The sequence below is a fragment of the Sesamum indicum genome, linkage group LG11 (genome assembly GCF_026168435.1).
Source record: "Sesamum indicum cultivar Baizhima isolate 11 linkage group LG11, ASM2616843v1, whole genome shotgun sequence".
Lineage (NCBI taxonomy): Eukaryota > Viridiplantae > Streptophyta > Magnoliopsida > Lamiales > Pedaliaceae > Sesamum > Sesamum indicum.
This window is the reverse complement of record NC_142667.1, coordinates 9,903,128-9,924,114: the sequence shown is the minus strand read 5'-3', so window position 1 is coordinate 9,924,114 and position 20,987 is coordinate 9,903,128. Positions and strand designations below refer to the sequence as shown.

The 20,987-nt window shown below is 31.5% G+C and overlaps 1 pseudogene; it reads right to left on the bottom strand.

Annotated features, from left to right (window-relative positions):
• Positions 1-2,917: 2,917 nt before the first annotated feature.
• LOC105173545 (ethylene-responsive transcription factor TINY pseudogene) lies at positions 2,918-4,022 on the bottom strand (annotated as a pseudogene).
• Positions 4,023-20,987: the final 16,965 nt, after the last annotated feature.

Here is a 20,987-nt window from a genome sequence, read left to right as displayed (position 1 = left end):
TTAGTAACAAATTTAATAAAAATTTTATTTGCTAATTAGCTCGACGATGATTTTATTATCAATTTTTTTATGTTTATTAAGTCATTTTCTTGTAGTGTAAAAAAAAATAGGACAAATCGTAGCTAAAACCACTGAAAATATTGATTAATGGTGGTGTAAATTTAATTTTTTATGTCAGTTTATTAGTTGACAGCATTTGATGCATATAGGGTCCAACAGCACCACAATAGTAGAAGGATTTTCAATGAAATCCTAACATCACAAGAGGACTAACTTACAAAACATGAGTTATCATTTCCGATGATTAAGTCGGTAAACTGATTTAAAAAATAAATAATCAAAAAAACTTTAAATAATATGAGAATAATGGTGTAATAATCATTAGGAGACGATGAAATACTGAAATGAACTAATAACGAGTGTGCGGAGAGCAAAAATATGCCACGCACTTGTTAAAAATTGAGAGAGCATATTGCATAAGAACGAGTGATATATACTTGTTATAGTTATGGTTGCAAAGTGCCTCCTATTTAGGGGCCGGGCGATAACAAAATTCAGAAGTAGTTGCAACATATAAATACATTATTTGAAAACTGTGTGAGTTAGCTGACTAATATGAAAAAAAGATTGAAATTTGGACTTATCTGAAATAAGATATCATCGTTTGAACGAGTCATGCCAAATCAACCCGATTGACTTATTGCAGGTCAAGCAAAAACTTTTCTGATCAAACTATCGATATATGTCTTTACTCTTACAATGATAGTGTGCTCAGAAAAAAAATTTGATTCACCTGCTATAAGTCAGCAATACGTCATTGGGAAATAAATATGAATTTTTTTTTTATAATATCAATAAATTTTGATTGATAGAGAAATTTATTTATTAGACAGAATCAAACGTGAATAATAAAAAGTATTAAATATATAATTTTTTAATTTATAACAAATGTACTGTATATGGAACTGAGGATGGTGTAATGATGGCTTTACATATGGACATAACTATTTGGCGGCAGAAATAAATGAGTGAATGCGGAAAGCAAATAGTGGGTAAGTGAGTAAAATCCCCTCATCTTATTTTCTAAGTGAAGAGAGTTTTGAGTTGGAGAAGAGTAGTGATGTTGATCAGAAGTCAAACTGCCCAAATGCAATTTTACAATAATATGGGCACCAAATTATTGCAGCGCCACACCACACACTATTTTGTCTCTGGACTTGAGAGGTAGGTATGGTATATATTGTGATTGTGATGACCCACTCAACATATCTAATACCCTTCTTTCCTCTATTTAAGTCCCAAATATTTTATGCCATAATTATATTTAAATTTTCTGATTTTTAATTTATTTATATATATATATAATTACAAAAGTCTTTTCTGACAACTGAAGAGTAGGAGTAGTTTGTGCAATGACATTGGCGTTTCTTAAGGTGTATGTGTAATTTTTTTTAAAAAATAGAGATTATTTGTATAAATAGAGCATAGATCAGAGTGTGTAAATATAATTATAACTATTTTTTTCTATCTCTTGCATTTAATTTAATTCTTTTTTATATTTTTCCTTTTTTACGATGCAGAACGCGGCTTAATAGTTTTAAAATATATGACTCTTTTTCTTTTAAAAAAAGTATTTTCTTAATAAAATATACCATTATTTTAAAATAGGAAAAACTTTAAATTAAATTAAATTAAATTATAATTTAAAAATAAGAATGCATATTTTTTTTTATAGAGCAAGAATGGGGTGCAAACAAAAAACACAAACAACACTCATTTGATCACTTGGTAAGAACATATTACTTTCAGTTAAATGATTGTAGTGTTCGATATTCTCTCTACCAATTCTACTGTATCAACGAGTAATTTGTAAGTAGCAGTATATAAGTGATCTATGATCGTACGGATACGAGTTTAAGTTATGATGGTGATCAGATTTGAAGTGGGCCGTACTTCTTCTTACCAAAAAATAAAAAAAAAATACAAAAAAATGTAGGAGAAAAATCATTGTTATAAAAGTGGGGATTTATTACATATGGATCCACTTTTCTTTTTGGCATTTAAGGAAGAAGAGAATCCAAGTTATTAGTTCTCAATGTATCAAAGCAATAACTACCCTACAAAGTACAAATCCACAACCACACCACAAGAAAATATTAATAATGCAAAAGCAAAATAAAATAAATAAAAAAAGAAGAAGTTTTACCAGCAAAAACAAAAGGTCACTTGTAGAGAGAAAGAAAAATTATAATTAATTCTCATAACTTATTTTATTTGTAATTTCAATTTTATTGTTTTACAATTAAGCAAATTTAGTTCGACAATTCCAAAAAAATTGTAATTTACCTACTATTAATCATTTATATTAAATTATTAACAAAAGGGACATCTGCGGCGGACGTGCTTTGTTAACTTCTTTAGTTAAGTTAACGGACGCAAGTACTATTTCTGTTAACAATTTAATAGAAATGTATATTGGGACGTAAATTGTAACTTTTGGGACTTGTAAGACTAAATCAGTTGAGTTGTAAAATAATGGGATCAAAATCGCAAATGAAATAAGTTATAGAATGTAAATTGTAATTTTGCCAACAAGAGAAAAGTAAGCTGTATTATATATACAGCAATAATAAGTATTTTATAGCTGCAGTATATTAATAAACAAATTTTCAGAAATTATATAATTCTTTTTTAATTAATTATCATTGAATAAAATGAATTGTTTCTTTTATCAGAAAAGGGATATTATCATTAATCTAAGTGAAGAATAGCGGAAAGACAAAAGTAGGACTGCTTCCAACTTGATATGCAAGGCAAGTATATACTATTTCTAATTATTTGTACTACTACTTCTTTTGTATGTATATATATATATATATATATATAGAGAGAGAGAGAGAGAGAGAGAGAGAGAGAGTAGCTAAAATGTAAATGGAATCTTCTTCTTTCTTATATTTGGGGAAAGAAGCACAAAGAAATGAAAAAGATTGACATATAAAATGGTCAAAACTCATCCCAAGAAAATTATAAAAGAAAAAAAAAAAGAAAAGAAGAGAGAGAGAGAGAGAGAGAGAGAGAGAGAGAGAGGAGAGGAAGCTTGGAAATGAACACACCATGAAGATCAACTTTTTCTCAGCAATGATGTTTCGATAATAGGCCTTCAAAATTGGAAGACATCACATCTTCAACTTCAAGCACTACATTTTCTTCCAAGAAAAGGCTGTAACCTTCCAACCACGGGTGATTGTACCACTCCCATCCCACGTCCTGTCCGAACAGCAACTCCTCCCGGGTCGGGTCGACCCACTCGTAACTCGAACCCAGCTCCGGCAGCTCCACTATCTCACCCAGCTCCTCCGGCGCCGTTGTCGTCGCTGCCGACACCAATGATGACGACGACGATGACGTCATCGACGGCGAACTCGGGCGGGGGTTGAGGTGGTCCATGTGGGCGGCCTTCGTGGCGGCAGCCTGGACGTCACGTGGGGAGCACGTGACGGGGCGTGGCAATAGGTCGGATATCTCCGGGAAGTTGAGGATGGCGGAACTCCCCTTGATGGCCAGGGCGGCGACGTCATGTGCTCGGGCCGCCATTTCCGGCGTCGCAAACGTCCCCAGCCAGATCCGGGACTTCTTCCTGGGCTCTCGGATCTCCGTAACCCATTTCCCCCACGCCCGCATTCTCACTCCTCTGTAAACCGGATGCTTGCTGTCATTACTACTGCTGTTTCTGCCTCTACTTCTCTTCTTACCACCTTCACCCACCTCAGGATCATCACTATCCCGGGCCCTCTTAAGCAGGTTCTTCGGGCCTGAACCCGTCGTCGTACTCGACTCGGGCTCTGAGGCAGGCTGCTCAGCCATGGATGATCACCTCAAGAACAGGGCAGCTTAGGATATATCTATATATATATATATATGTATGCAGTCTTCTGAATGCTCAATAGTTGAGAAGCACAAGTATGACGATCAGCAGCTCTTCTGGAGAAGAGTAGAGCTAATTGTGTAGGAAGGGGGTGTTGGAGTGGTATTTATATGTGTGTTTTTCAGTTCTTGTGTGTATCTATATGTGTGTATATACGAATACAATACGTATATACGTGAAGGAAAGCAGCAGGCAGCAAGCTCTTTTTTCTTTTTCTTTTTTTCCCTTTGGCGTTGAATATACATATATAAGATGTAGGAGGAGACAGACAAAAGAGAGGAGGGGCGTGTGGTAGTGTACCAACCGTGTATTAATGAGGTAGAGAAAATAAAAGTATAGCGTATAGCAGAGAGCAGAAGGTTTGATGAGTAGTAGCAAGAATTTAGGGTTTAATTAAAAGTCGTGGTTTAGAGGGGCTTTAAAGCAAACAGTAACCTACGACTTATGAATTATTATGACGGCCTAAAGGCGTATCCAGCCGATTTTTAGGCACGTGGGAGGAATTTTTAGAGTTATGAGAGATGCATAATGCGACTTTGTCTTTTTTCTCATACGTATATCCGACAAATTTTATAGTATAAATATTTTTTGTAGAGTAAAAAGTAAAAACTATTTTTCGTACCCCAGGTTTATTGTAATTCACATTTGATGAGGTTTTTATGTTTTTTTTTTATAATCTTAAGTATTTTATAAAGATAGATATATTTTTTAATCTCATGTGATGGAAAATTACTCTTACGTATTCATTTATTCTCCGTGGTACATTTATAATAAAAGTATTAAAATAAGTAAACGTTTTAATAGAAAAAATTTAACATTTATTGATGATTATAAATAAATAGTCATAGTAAATATATAATCATTGACAACGATCATGCAACGACTGTTAGTCATGATTTTACACTATAAGAAATGTAATACTTAACAATCGTTAATTGCCATGATTCATAATAAATAAGCATAGCAAATAGTTATTGGCCATAGGTATGAAATGGCTGTCGGCCGTAGTTTTTGCAAGAGTGACTAAAATATTTGAGTCATGACAAATGCTTTTAGCATGACTCTTAGTTGTAGCAAATAAGTTTTTTATAGTGAAAAAGCTAATTTTTTGCATCGATTTTTTTTAACCGTGGTTAATACTAATTATTTACTATGATTTTTAATCATAACCATTAATATTATAACTAATAGTAATTTTTTTCTAATATTGGTCAATGTGGCCAAAATATTTGTTGTGGCTAAAAGCCATGAAAAAATATTTGAGCCATCCCGGAAATAGTTTCCATGGTGGACATTTAAGTTTGGCGTCGTTTAATTTTTAACTATAGTTAATAATAATTATTTGTCATGATTTTAGTTCATGGTCTATATATTGTCCATTGTAAATTCTCTTTTAGTGATAAAGATATAAATATTTGTCCTTAGTACAAGCCACTAGCTTGATAAATAAAAGATTACACGATTTTAAAAAAAATAAAAAAATTATAAATATTATTTTTAACTTTAAATTTAAGAGTTCGGGTGTCGGAAAACAGTAGAATAATATAATGTTTAGTATTATAAAAAAATAACATATAAAGAATTACAGATTAAATGATAAATAATTAAAGTAAGACGTGTAAAAAGTTCATATATAATTAAAACAACATTATAAATCAAAGGTAGAGAATTATTGGGGGAAAAAAAAAAAAAGAGGTGAGGTTATGTATTTAATTTGTAAAAATTAGAACTTAAGAAAAAGTCGTAATTTTTGTCATCGAATGATGGATATTTATATATTCTAAACTAGTTTATTATTACTTATTTTTTATAATTCATATTATTATAATATTTTAATTTATTTAATCATATGAGTATATTGGGCTACAATAATTGAATATATAAATTAAGTTAGATTAAAAGGGTACTTTAATATTCTAAACAGGGAAATATATATTTATTACTTTTATAGGAAAATTCAAGGATCAATTATCATAATTTGTCAAAAAAATCAATTTAATATAATATTTTTATGTAGAAATTCGGACATAAACTAAATTATGTGCAGAAACTCGTGTATCATTTGATAATTGACGCTAACATTCATGTATTTTTTTTTTTCAACTATATTTTTTGGATGTGTGATAAACGAGTGGAGTTTGTATCCTCAACTTTTGTGCTGGAATTTTACTATTTACACGTGGATTGATGTGTTAAATGTAAACCCTCAATTTGCAAAAGGTAGTGTCTGCTATGGGTGGCAGACAAGTCGAGCTGATTCACGAGTTTAATGAGCCGGCTAAATTTTGAGTCAGTTTGAGCTTGAGCTTAATTCTTATATATATTTTTATTTATAAAATTTTTATATATTTAATTTTATATTCAATACTTTATTAATTTTATACTGAAAATTGACCGTATATTATAATTATTAAAAAATATCATATATTTTATTTTTGAATAATAATAAATTTGTGGTACTTTTATTTATACATTTAATCTTTATACAAAAAAATTTAATCAACAATTTAGTAAATTATAATATTTTTTATAATTAAAATTATTTTTAATATGACATATATAAATTTTATTTTATATTTTAATACATATTTGTATTGTGTTATACTTTTTTTAAATTGAAAAGTAATTCACTTATGATTCTTTTTAATCTATTTTTTAGTTTTATATTTATATTAAGATACATACTATGCATTATGCAATCTATTTTATTACTTATAAATTTATGTCGAAGTTTAGTGATTCCTATTATTAATCCAAAAAGAATTGTAATAATAATAATAGTGATGATTGAATAATTTTAATTATTCTTATTATTATATTATTATATATATAATTAAAGTTTTCTTATTCCTCTTCCTTGTCTATAAAAATCCAAATTTTGATGCCTAATACCCCATAGATAGTCCGAACTGTATAGGAACAATAATCAATTTTAGCTCGAATGGTAAGGAAGCTCCTGAGCTATCTAGGCAAGAGTCGTCCGAGACAGAAACAAGTGGTACTGACTACACGGATGCCACTCGAACGGATGACCCATATAGGGGGAGCACGTCGTCTAATTCTAAATGTAACTCAATTACATCGAGCCTTACCCCGATTCTGATCGTTCCTGGGAAAAGACTTCTAGCTATGATTCTCTCTCTATGTTAACGAATGCTAATCCATTTTCTATCCCTCTGCCCTAGTGTGGTCAGTCTGGTTTGCATTGCTACACGGGCCATGATTCCCATCTCTCAATCAAATGTAAAACTCTTTCTTTCTATCTGGCATCCCAGCCTATTCTTTCTTCCTAAGGCCAAGCTTCCTCGTTCAAGCTAGTCGAAGTTCTATGCATAGAAAAAAACTCGGATCCGTTGGCAAGTCGAATCCCCACTATTGAGACTGGCAATGACTGACTTCCTAGTTGGAAGGCAGGAATGAGTGGGTAGGGGGGTAGCTCGGCAGCGAGTGACTTCTTAGTTAGAAGGCACGAGAGAGTGGGGTAACCGAGCCGAGCATTCCGATCGAAGGTAACACCCGAGGAATGCGGTAAGGCTCGTACTGATCTATACTCGACCAGCTCTATTTCACGGCTTATCCTTGATAAGCCAATACGCAATAAATTCAAAAACGAAAACTGTAAACCTAACTTATCTACGACAAGCCCTCACAGAGCTTACTTCTATAGAGGCGCTTGGGAAGAAATGGCCATCGGTGAGCCTGGGAGCTCAGGTTAGTGAAAGCTTGTCTTTTATCTTGTAGATAATCGACTGACCTACATCGCCTAGTGGGATTTCTCGGGCCAAAAGAGGTTCGATGGAATTGAATCGGTGACTCAGACTTATGTCATACTCAGTTACTAACCTGGGTCACCTACGAACTCGGCAAATTACCTATCTCATCATCCATACATAACGAATTGGTGTGGTATATTCATATCATAATATGTAAATAGTAAGAACTAGCATTCTTATTGAGACTAGAACTCATAGGGAAGAAAATAGATTTATGGATGGAATCAAATATGCAGTATTTACAGACAAAAGTATTCGGTTATTGGGTCGCTGAGATGCTCAGTTGACTCCTTAACCTTGATAGGAAGATGGCTTATTCAATAATTCGTGCATAAGGGCAAGGAACTTTGGATGAACTAATGCGAATGGGTGTAAGCTTCGCTGCTCGGAAACACCCAGTGCTGACCACACTGAGAGACACGAAAGCGCAGGTAACGCCAGTTGGCGAAGTGGCGTTAAGCATTCCTAGCGGTATGAAAAGAGAGGTCGTGATGATATCATCTACGTCCGTCCTTCGCCTATTCAACATATTTATTCGATGATCTCCTATAGCAGAGGAATTCCCTTAAAAATCAAAAAGTTTAATCAATAATTACGATATCTTAAAACCCGAACGCCCAATTCATACCAAATTTAAATATATATAAGACTGTGTCCATTAGATCATATCAGATGATATGATTTAAAATCACATAGCCTGATTCAACGATACACCATCTTGAATGATTATTCTTATATTCCGAGTATGAAATCTCGATATTCCTATATCCAATAAGTCTAAAACGTATTTTTCTATAAGTCAGATCATATCTAACGGTTTGATCTGAATTTTGATGGTCTGACTAACCTACGTTGTTCAACAATGTAAGATTATAGTTACATCAACGTAATACTAACATTTATAAATGTATAAATTTATTGCAGATTGTGAACATATACAAATCTCAATTATAAAATATTTTTATGTATTTCAATTGCATTATTACAAATCATGGATACTTTTCTACAATTTTAAATTGTTCAACATGATTTTTTTTTTTCGGTATATTGTACTAATTTATATTACTACTAAACTAATTAGTAGTTTATATTTATAACAATAAACTAAAATTTCATACTATGTTTTGGTATATTTATAACATAATATACATTATGCAATTTATTTTACTACTTATAAATTTATATAAAAATTTTGGTTATTCTCATGATTTAATCTAATAATAATAATAATAATAATAAATCAGTTCGAGCTCGAGCTAGCTAACTCAAAATCGAGCTCAACCTCGAGCTCATAAAAAAGATTGAACTTGACTCGTTTACACCCCTAGCGTCTGTCATACTAAAATATGTTTATAAAATAATTTAATATATAATGTTAAAATTAGATAGAAAGGAAAAGGGAAAAAATCAGTAACAAGAAGTTAAAACACGTAGAACTTGGGGACAGAGGATAATGAAAAATATTAAAGAGCTACTCTTTAATTACACAATAATATAGAATTATAGATACAGAAAGGGAAATTGATTTTTTGTCGCAAAATTTACGTATATTTTTAGTTCAATTGTTAATGTGATTCTTGACTATGAGACGAAGAAGGCCTTCAACTCCGAGGGATTGTTGGCTGCGATTTCTATCATTATAGCTAATACATTTGTAATAGCTAAAAGTCATGATAAAAATATTTTTTATGGTTCATATTGACGGCAAAAGTAGTTTTCATAGTGAATAAATGAAATTTTTATGTCGATTTTTGTTTAACCAAGCATAATATTCTAGTGGCTGCATCATCTACTGTTAGTGCTCAACAGAGGTCAAGGAGGAGCTGTGGATGGCAGCAACGAAGGGCCAGAAAGGGTCGGGTCTTTGGTATAGGCTTTGAGGCCCACAGCACGCAAATTAGCCGACGTGAGACCTTAACAACGCGGTCGATATCTGTAGTGCCAACACAAGAGACCAAGAAAATAAAACGAAAAATGGCGTACCTACAAAAAACAATGATGACATTGCTAAGTCACATAGCGATCCCCCACCCCCTCACGATGAGGAAGCCCTTTGGCCCCGACTGACGATGTCTCGGCCGACAACGTCGGTCTGATTGGCTGCTAATATTTATTCAACTTCCTAAGAACGATCAGGAGGTGATTTTGGTAGTGTAGTAATCTTCTAAGTTAATTCACGTAGAAAGGTGATTTCAATTGACATGAAGATCATGGGCTGGACTTTATTACGGGGTTTAATGTAATTTACCTCTTTGAAATATTGTAAACGAGCAAATTAATTTTTACGAAAAAATAATAGCAATTTATCTTTCTGTATTTTTTTAAAATAAATTAATCCCTGTTTAAGGAGTTCATTTTGAAAAATACAGGGAGATAAATTGCATTTTTTTTATAGGAGGATAATTTGCTCATTTGCAATAGCATAAGGAGATTGTTTGTATTTTTTCCTACAAGTATGTTTCTTTCGATTTTCTCATTTCTTTTTTTCCTTGATGTTTTCATTATCACATTACAACATAAAACTGGCAAAGAAAATATGTGTTATGATTTTGACTACATAATATCATATTCGACGAATGTGGTAGTGGAGGAATATTGTCTGTAGAGAGACCCTACTTGAGATTTTTCAAATATTTCAAGAATACATAAAGCCAATTAAAGGAAAACGATTGTTTATCTATATCATCATTATAGAATATATTAACTATTATGTGAGTTATTCATTTTTATGTTACAATTTGAGCATGTAATTAATTTAGGTATTTTTTTGTATTTCTTCTGAGAAAATAGGCAGTATGTTATTATATATATTAATAATCTTAATCATCAAATATGGTTAATTATAAGCAAAAACAACCACAAGTTAGTGACAAGATAGCACGTTAGAAAATGTGGTACTGATTACATATATTTACATGTCATTTTCTTTTATGTTGTTAAAAAATATATATAATCGTTTTCACAAGTTAATAGTGTCAAATATCGGAAAAATGTTATTTCGGTCCTATAATTATAGGAGATGACACTTTTGGTCTTTTTAGAATTTGTAATTGAGGAGTATAGTTAAAAAAGTTTAGCACATTTACTCCAGATATCGCTTGAAAAATGCTAAATTCACTGAAAATTAGGATATAATTTTGGATTTTCAATGTTTTGATTAATTTTGCTGATGTGATACTTTTATCCTATTCACAATTTTTTAGCCATTGGCGGTGCTCTGACCAATTGAACTACAATCCCAGGGCAATAAGGGATCTAGCAGAAAATTTGATTCTTTTTTATCTTCGTATGGGGTATTTCTGAAGGACAAGGGGGGTTATACCATCTCATGGTAGATTGGCGAATTATTGGGCCGAGCTGGATTTGACTAGTGAGATCTCACTGCAGTAAAATATGATATTAGCGGTAAAATATTAAGTGTCTGTTGTAAAATTGTTACTAAAAGTATATATTAAATGAAATCAATTTAGATCTGTCATGATATTATTTTTAGTGACAAGAATTTAAATATAATGACACTATAATAATTAAGAAGCATGTATAGTGGCAACACAAAATATAATAAAAAATCGTCCTATGCCGTCACTATATATATGTCATTAATTATTTTTTGTGACAACTTTATTCATAATTTTTTAACTAATTCTTCCTAATGAAGAATTTTATAAAATAACTATCTCTATTGACATTATGAAATTTATTGTTATGACAAAACAAAAACCATCGACTAAACATAGATAGGGGTTTATGATTTTAGTCCTTTTTTACATTTTTGACATAAAATAGCTTCCGGGACTAAATGTAAGAAAATTTAAAATATTGTGACCTTTTAAAAAACCCCATTAATCAAATGATCAAAAGTATAGATCCCATATTTTACGGGACAAAAAATGCAATTTTATCGACTAGGTACCATAAATTATTAAAAACGCAATATTGCGATAAAAAAGAATTATATATATAGTCAGACAATCAACGAAACACGATTTTTATTTTATCATGAATTTATAGTCACGACGTAAATGATTTTAGCGACTATCTCGATTCAAATTAATATCTATAACTCTTTTAAAAGTCCCATTAGGTTTATTTAAAATATACAGACCCATTTATTTAGTAACAATTTACAGTATTGTTTCTATCATTTTATGTTATAAGACACGCCTTATTTACCAAAATTTTCTTGATTTGTGCTCTTTTCTTAAAAATTTAAATTCGAGATCATGGGTTTAAATCCCACCAAATATACCTATATTTTCATTTTATGTGAATTTATGATGAATCTATTGTAATTTATTTCATTATTTTAAGTTACGTTAATGTGCTAATTGCACCGATACATTTACGAATTTATTAAAATATTAATATAATCATGTAATAAAATATTAATATTAAAAAAATAAATAAAAAGAGAGAAGAAGAAGAAAATAGAAGAATCTAGCTATAATGGGTGCATTGAGAATGGTGCTTTACTGTGATTACCATGTTTGAGTTAAATACACACATGAGGCATTAATTGAAATGGTCCCATATAAAATAATATTTACTGCTCACCCTTCATTTATATTTTTCTCAATTAAATATATATATATATATATATACTGAAATCCTTAAATAACATTAATATTTTTCTCCAATGTCAGCCCATTATATGCCTTCCTTGAAGCACCAAAATTCTATCTGTGGAATCTTAATAATCTTTTAATTCCTTCTTTCAAATTCCAATAATTGACCCTAAGGTTAATTACAATAAGATTTTTTGTAAAAATATGAAATTATACTTTTTTTTTTAAAAAAAAATAAAAATTTAAAATTATACTTAAACTTCCTCCATAACACCCGATTTTCTTTTGTGAGGGTTTTGGATGAAAATTGTTGATGTGAGCAAATTAATCACATAAAATTTTTAATTTCACCCCTTATTTAATACTCTCGTGTTATTATTTTGTACTTATAAGGAAAAAATGTAATGATGTTAACTTCACTTCATGTATAGATATTATATTTATCAGTATATAAATACAAAAATACACATAAAAATATTTAATGAAGGGAAAATTTGGAAATTTATATAATTTCTTTTATTTTTACATTAGCATTTTCCATCGAAACCCTAATGGAAGAAGGTTAGGTGTAAATGGAGAATTTTTGAAGTGGCTGTCAGTGTAATTTTAATTTTTTTTTTTAAGAAATGTATAATTTTATATTTTTAAAAAAAGTTTATTTATAATTAATCCTTACATATATAAATAAATATATATATATATATATATAGAGAGAGAGAGAGAGAGAGAGTAAATAATAACTGACACTTTTCGTGGTAGATATTAATGAGCTGAATTAATTAAATGGAAGCAGCAGGAGACAGAAATAACACATCTTTTACCTAAAGCGGATGGGTCGCCATTAGGGTTTAGGAATTGATGATGATCCATCAAACTGTACATACGACGACGTATCGTGCCCAAATGGAGGGAAAACGGCGTTACTTTCAAAATCTACACACCACCATCCCATTAAATTCTCTAGACAACACCATCTATATTTGTTACTCTTTAATATTATTTAAGTACCTTTTTTATTTAATTATTATATTTCTTTAATTATTTTCATTTTTGGTTTGTGCATGGCGGGTCCGTTGAGTTCGATTTACTTTCACTTCAAATTTGAAAAAAACTACCAATAACAAAAAGAATAATAATAAATTATTTCTTATATTATAAACGATTATAACTTAAAAATCATGATAAATTAATACTATATATCTACTACAGCCAAACATGTGAAAAAATTAATTTCAACTGTGATTAATTAATATTTGTTATTTATTATAGCTATGGTTGACAAAATATGATTGCTATGGTTTTAGATACGAATGATGTTTTGGCGTTCGTGGATCGATGCCATTCACTATAAGAAAATTGCTCGATAGCTATAAAAACAAATATTGATACTAAAATCAACGTTCGAATTAATTAGCAAGTTATAAAATTCTTATTAAATTCATTGTTAATTTATATTAGTAATGAATTTCATTACCGTGCAGGAATATATGTCGTTGCTATTAGCGTTATTTCTTGTAATGGTTGCTAATAGTTGTTGCACAATTCCCATAATTAGTATTCACCGTGATTTTCTTAATTTTTTAGATTAATCATGACAAAAAAATCATACAATGAAAAATAGAGATAAGAAAGAGTATTCTCCAAAGGGATGCCTTGCAAGATTAGTTATATTGAAGCTTAGTTAGATCACTAGCTAGCAAAGCTCGATCTGAATTCGAATTTCTAGAGGAACAAATTCTTATCCGCTTTTATATTAAGTTTCGTATATTTGATTAATTAACTTAATACTGATATTAGTCAGTTCCTAATACTGGTATTCCTAAAACGGTACTTATTTATCAATGATATCTTAGTCTAGTGGTTAAAGATATGACTAAAGCTGAGGTTCCATGAACAAATTCGAGGTCATCATGGGTTTGGTTCCTACTGGATGTATAGGTATTTATCTCATTTTATGTGAGTTATTTTAATTTATTTGTCTTTGTTAGTCGTATCGATGTACTGATTGAATCGAAATATAATTGCTCAATATATTGAGACGAGTTATTATAATTTATTTACGTTATTAGTTAAATTAAAAAGAAAAGAGATGATTTGCAAATTAGACCCTTTTTTTTTTCAAGTAAGAGCGCGATGAACCATTTGTTTTAATTATAAATTAAAACAAATTGATTAGAACCATTTCTGTTGGATAACAATATCTAACAAAGACCATTACAATATCTATACTCTGATTAATAATGTCAAAATAAATAAAATCTAACCAACATCTACTATTCAATAAAAATAATATTCCATGCATTCCAACTAATTAAGGCCATGGAGCCTCAATTTCGCCAATTGAGTTAGGTCTCATTACTTATTTTTATTGAAGCAAAAATTTTGTATTTAACCTGTCGAAGGATTCAATTATATATGTTGTTGTTTTATGAATTCAATTATATTGATTTTAAAAGGATATTTGTCTAAGCTTATAAACATTTAATTTAAAACACAAGTCTTAATTAAGCTCATAGAATAAAGAAAAGATATTATAAACTTATATATAATGATAAAGTGTTTAGCAATTTTTTTGAAAAATAAACTCATAGGATCAAGAAATAGGATGTTGGGAGATTATTAGCTCTCCTCGAAAAGCAAGGAACTCTAGACTCATAATCTTAATTATTTATAGTTTTATCTATCCAAATACTTTAAAAATTTATTTTTGTTAGAATAAGATCTAATATTTCTTACAAACCCTAAAAACATCATACGAAATGTATAAACTTGAATAATATTTTAAAATAATTCTTAGGCAAACGCTCGCTAAAAGTATGAAACATGCAATCATGAAACGAAGACTAGATAGACAACTTCTTTAAATAATTCGAAACATTAATTAATCCAAACATATTCAGCCCACATGCACAAACGCGTCGTCACGACAATAGTCATTATTTGGGACTCTAATTCCAATTTCACCCCTCGATCAACAATTGCATCATCGTAAAAATTACCAAAACGCCCTCGGTCTTTTGTCATTAGCCCCATCTTAACCCACTAGCTAGATCTCTTCTTACAATATGTGGTTCCTAACAAATGTACCCCAGTTATGGATGATTGATTGATCAAGCAGGAAGGTGCATTTATATTCGAGTTGTACTACAAGTGACAAGTTCATAGCAGGACAATTTCCATTTCACAGATCTGTGAGCGACTGTGAGGTAGGGTTTTGTACCTTGAAGAACATTATAATTGGGATAGATCCATCCCAACAGACGTATATTTTAAGGGACCCCAACTGCAATGCAACTCCTTTCCATGTTAAGGCCTTAATTTCAATTTTTGTCGTGTTTTGGTCTTAACTTGCAGCATGGAGGGTATGAGCTGAATTCAATTCTGAAAGATTGCAATTTGCAACCGCAGAGTTCAAAGGGAGCATGGAAAGTACTAGAAATAATGTATATAGAGCAAAATCAAAGGCATTGTACTAGGTGAGTTTGTGGGCGTAGTGATTCCAACAAAAGTAAGCAATAAGCTTATTTGTCTGAAATTTGTGTTTGTTTTAATTACTTGTGGCGTGCGTGTATTTGTCCATCAATGTCTTTAGACGAGATGTTGTTCACTTTGCTTGAAATATCACGTTTTTGTAAGCTCTGATCCAAACAAAAAGGACTAAGAAGTGCACATAATTAATTTTGTCCCCAAGAATAGGACTGGATGTGTGTACTTACTTCCATCAAGTTCGGACGGCCTCACACAATGTATTGTTTGAATAAATAGATTTAAGGAAAAAAGAATTGGATAAGCCTCAATTTATGTCCCGAAATCATTTTGGTCATTTAACTTTGACAATATTAGTTTTAGTTTTGTATCTTTCCATTTTGCATAGAGTCGATCGGTCCTTCAGTCAATTTTATGACCATTTTATCTCTTTTGATAATAAAACCTAATAGTCAATTCTAATGCTTTAAAAACGGCCCAACATAGTAATAAATTAAGCCCACATAAATTTGTACCTTTTTTTCAACCGCCTTGTTCCCGGATATTCCAAGTACTCGATTCTGCAGACTTTCTTCAACTAAACTACCGGAACAGATGGTTCGCAGGCACTTGGCTCCTTCACCAACAAACAACATAACCCTGTTTTATTTTCTACCTTAGGGTGTAGAAGACTCTCCAATATATGAACTTAATAGAATTTTGGACAACAAATTGAGCAGAAGCCTTATTTTTATTAAAGAAATATGTGAAATATTACATAGATATTATTTTCCAACTTTGGAGGAGACAACTATTTACCCTCTCATATGAAAGAAGACTTAATTTTTTGAGAAAACCCCATAAACTGAAAGCATAAAACTACAAAGATTTGAAAGACTAAAAAGTTATTATTATGCTTTGAAGAATTAGAGAAGTTTTCTGATGATCTTCATCTACTTCATACTTCCTTATTTATAGGCATCCGCGAGCTTCAAACTTATTTTTTTGATGACGTCACTACGTTCGTCCTCCTCTTGTCTCTTTCAGATGATGTCACTGTTTTTGTCATCATCACGTCCTTTCTAGCTGTTGGTCATAATAGCCTATTAGCTATGTGATTGCCACCTGACTTTCCTGCTTTGCTGACTGTTGGTCTTTGTTATTTTCTGCCGACAGTTCTACTCTTGATTTTTTACATTATTCAATTTTTTCTTTTCTTTGTAAAAATTCTTTCTTTTTTTCTTGTCGTGGTTTGGTTCGGATTTCTTTGTAGGACCCGTATTTTTGTTCCGAATAGGGAATTCTCTTGTTTCTCATAGCAAGGGCATATATGATTATGTCATTGCCCAACATGCAACATGTTGCACGTTTTGATCTTCGTACTTTCGGTCGCTGGTAGTTTATTTTCCAAGATTAACATCTACTTCTTCTCAAATAACCTTTGTGTGAACTCAGTGCTCTTTGTCATCATGAAATTTAACAGGAACGATTCATTTACTTTATTCGAGAAAATTTTGAATGGATACTTGACTTTATCCATCTCAGCGAGATAGACCTATAATCTCTAAGCTCTTCTGGTAGAAATATCATCTTCACTAATTGCTGATACCAGGGGAGCTTCTGTTGAGGCAGCTTTGATTTTGTTGAAAGCTACCATGTCTGGCCTCTGCAACTTCATAAAATGAAATACTGAAAAGACCCTCTATCTGCAGTCTTTGGAGCTACTGATACTAATTTTATCTCCAGAATATCTCATCTCTTTAGGTGGGGGTTATTTTGCCATGAGTCAAAAATCGCCCCACTAATCCACTTTGATAGTTTTGAAATTTTTGAAAAATTGGGTGACATAGTATGGATTGAAGGTAGAGCTCCAAAACCATACCATTCTCTGACCCCCTCTGGTTTAAACCACTCTAATATCTAGATTCTGTTATATTTTTTGAATGTTTTGATGATGGTCTTGCTTAGATTTATTCCTTTACGAGAAATTAATTTTTCCCACATACGTTGGTATTTCTGCAAAGCAGTAGAAGAAAAAAGATATCAACTTATTAGTATTAGCACTAGAGATGTCTGTCATTAGCCTAAGGCTAATCTCTCCCTCTTTTATCTAGGAGGTGTTGGGTTGACTTAAGTCATAAGGAGTTTGCACTTCTTATGACCCAATTGATGCTGTTTCACCAGAGCCTCGCGATGACCTTGTCCAATCAGTACTTGAATCCAACGCTACAAGTCTAGAGCCTTGCACTCTAAGGGCATATTTAGGGTTATGCTCCCTCAACTCGTGAGTCATCTCTGAAGGTGATGCCTTTTGAATTGGTTCTTGTAGATCATTTCATAGCGAGGTGGATGCTAACAAGGAACTCTTTATAGCGACCTGGACAGTATCTAGATCAGTTCGTTGGGTTTGTCCGGCAACTTGGGCATTCACCACTAACTGTCCGAACTGTTTGTTGCTCCTCGAGATTTTCTTGGAGGTGCTTGAGTCTCAGCATGATGGAGTTTGCTTCAAATGCCTCCATCTCTTGTTAGGAAATCGGCAAGAACATTATCATAAGATTTTATAACGACAATATTATAACAATAATATTGGCACTTAGCTTACTATTTAATAATACGAGCTTTCTCTATTTTAGATTCTAATTTATTCTTTAGGAAAGCCTTAATATTAGTATTATTAACTTTTAAAATGAATTCTTTAACTAGTAAAAATAAAGGCTATTTCTTAAAAGCCTTCTAAACTGCAAAGAATTCCTTCTTGTTAATATACCAGACTTTGACCTGTTGTTTTGAGAATAATCCTCCTATATATCTATAAGGTTATTCCCTTGTAGTTGTCTTTTTCATGAGCACCGCTATCCATCTATAGTAATTGGCATCTGTGTAGACTACCTATTCGTCCTCGTCTTGCGGTATAACAAGCTATGGCAGGTTACTGCAAACTTGTTTCAGTCGTGAACTCTTTTCGTGTGGATTTCTTCCCATTTTCACTTTAAACTTTTTGTTTCCTTTAAAAGTGGTCGAAAATCCTTCCTCTATTTTGCAAGATCTTTGATAAAGATACCTGCAAAATTAACAACTCCCAAGAAGCACTGCAAATATTTCTTGTTTTTGAGTACGTCTGAAAAATTGTGAATTTTCTCCATAATGTGATCCTGTAACTTAATTCCTACTTCGTCAATAAGAACTCCTAAAAAAATTCAATTTTATTGACATCAATAGTAACTTTCTTCTCAAAAAGCAATAAACCTTCTTTATGGCATGCATCAGAAAATATTTCAAGATGTTTAATATAATCTTTCATATTTTTAGATGCAATCAGTATGTTGTCAATGTAGACAAACATGAATTCAAAACAATCTTTAAAAAGTTTATCCATTTTTCTTGGACAAAATGCATAAAACCTTCCTATGTTTTAAAAGTCTGCAAAAAAAAAAAAAAAACCCTCCTATTATGTGTTTTGTAAAACTCAGCAACAAACACTCCTTCTTTCTTAAAATCGCCAAACCGAAATGCGCACCCTTACCTATGAATTTGTTTCAAGACTAGTTTTGTTCTAGTTAAAGACCTTAATACTCCAATAATTTTAGGGAATCATTTCCCCATTTGGAAAACCAATTCCTCTTGCCCCTTCCAAACTCACCTAAACCTACAAAGATGTAGTAGGTATTTCTACTGCAAGACCAGCCAGTTGCCAATCCAATTCACCTATCTCGCCATATTGAAAAAGCTGATTTTCATCTCGATTGTGTAATTGAGAATGAATGGATTAATGAACAAACTCAAGATGATCCAGTTCAAATGGCAAATATGGTCATTGATCAAAATCATAATAGGATTTATGAAGATCCCGCCAAAACACAGCAATTCTATGAGGACATTCTTCTCTCAACCAAATCCATTTTCATTCAAAATATGCCTTCCAAAGGAACCCCAGCCAACTCACAAATTGGCTATCGAAAAATCTTCATAAATTCCATTCTCTCATTGTCAGATTGGGGAAAAAGTCCATATGAGCTTAAAAATATCCCAAATAAAAAATATCAATTGATTTCTTATTGGGATTATATCAATGCTTTCCAACATTTTCTCCTCAAATAGAACGAGAAAAATACAATGTCCTTTTATTTCCTTTTTGGTACCAAAATTACCCCTGAAAAGATACTAAATTGGTTTGTTAGATGGTGACATTATTTTGGACCAGATCCGCAAATTCTTCCATAATCAGTTCAAGTTGCCTTCAAATTCTTTTCAGAGAACTTGAAAATCAGTATGTTTCTAGGACAACATCTTCCCAATTTGCTCAAATTTTATATCCAATTCAATCTCACCTAGATATTGAAAATTGAACCACAATTTAAATCTCTTCAAATTGACGAAGACACAATCATATTTTCTTTGGGGAGAAATATTGTGTCAAATGGTGGGATAAAATGAAACAGAAACTTTTGAACGAACAATAATTCTTGAATGGTTCAAGCAAATCCCACAACGTATAAAAATCAACAATTCTTGGAAAAGAGATCAATTCAGAGCAGGAGCAATTTCTATTTTGAGGAAAAATAATTTATCAGCAAGAATAGCCAAAGCAACTATAATAGAGGAAATGCAAAAAAATTCTTGAAGAAATACAAAGTGAAAGAGAAGACTCTCCATCGCTTATCAAACTTGTAGATGAAAATGAGGATGATTGCTTTGGAATATTTAGCCCAATTCCATAGAAATTAATGATGATGCAATAATGATGTAAAATAATATTTAAAAATTCAAAAATCAGCTTTTACAGCCCATTAGCTGCATTATTGAGATTTGAATGACAACCATGATTAGCAAAATCACTGAAGCACATGAAGAAAGGGAGGATCATCCACTTCTATAAATAGAAGCAATTGAAGGAGAAAAATCACAACTCACTCAAGAGCATTTCTCACACACTCACTACTCTATCATGTGCTTCTTATCACAAGTTGTTCTTCTAGTTCTTCTAGTTCTTCTTTCAGCTTATTCTTTTAACTCATTCTGCAAGTACTCAATACATTTGAACTTGAAAAGCTATCTAAGTTTCATACATAACCCATTTGAACTTGGAACGATTTCTAAATTTCATTCATTAGGGAAAATCATGCTACTTACTGTTCTTACTCACTTAATAACGAAAAGGATTAATAATAATTAATTATTTAAGTTACCACTTTCATGTGTCAACCTTTCATTTTCTAGGTTGATTTTTTCCTCTATCACCTAGCAACAGGCATCCAA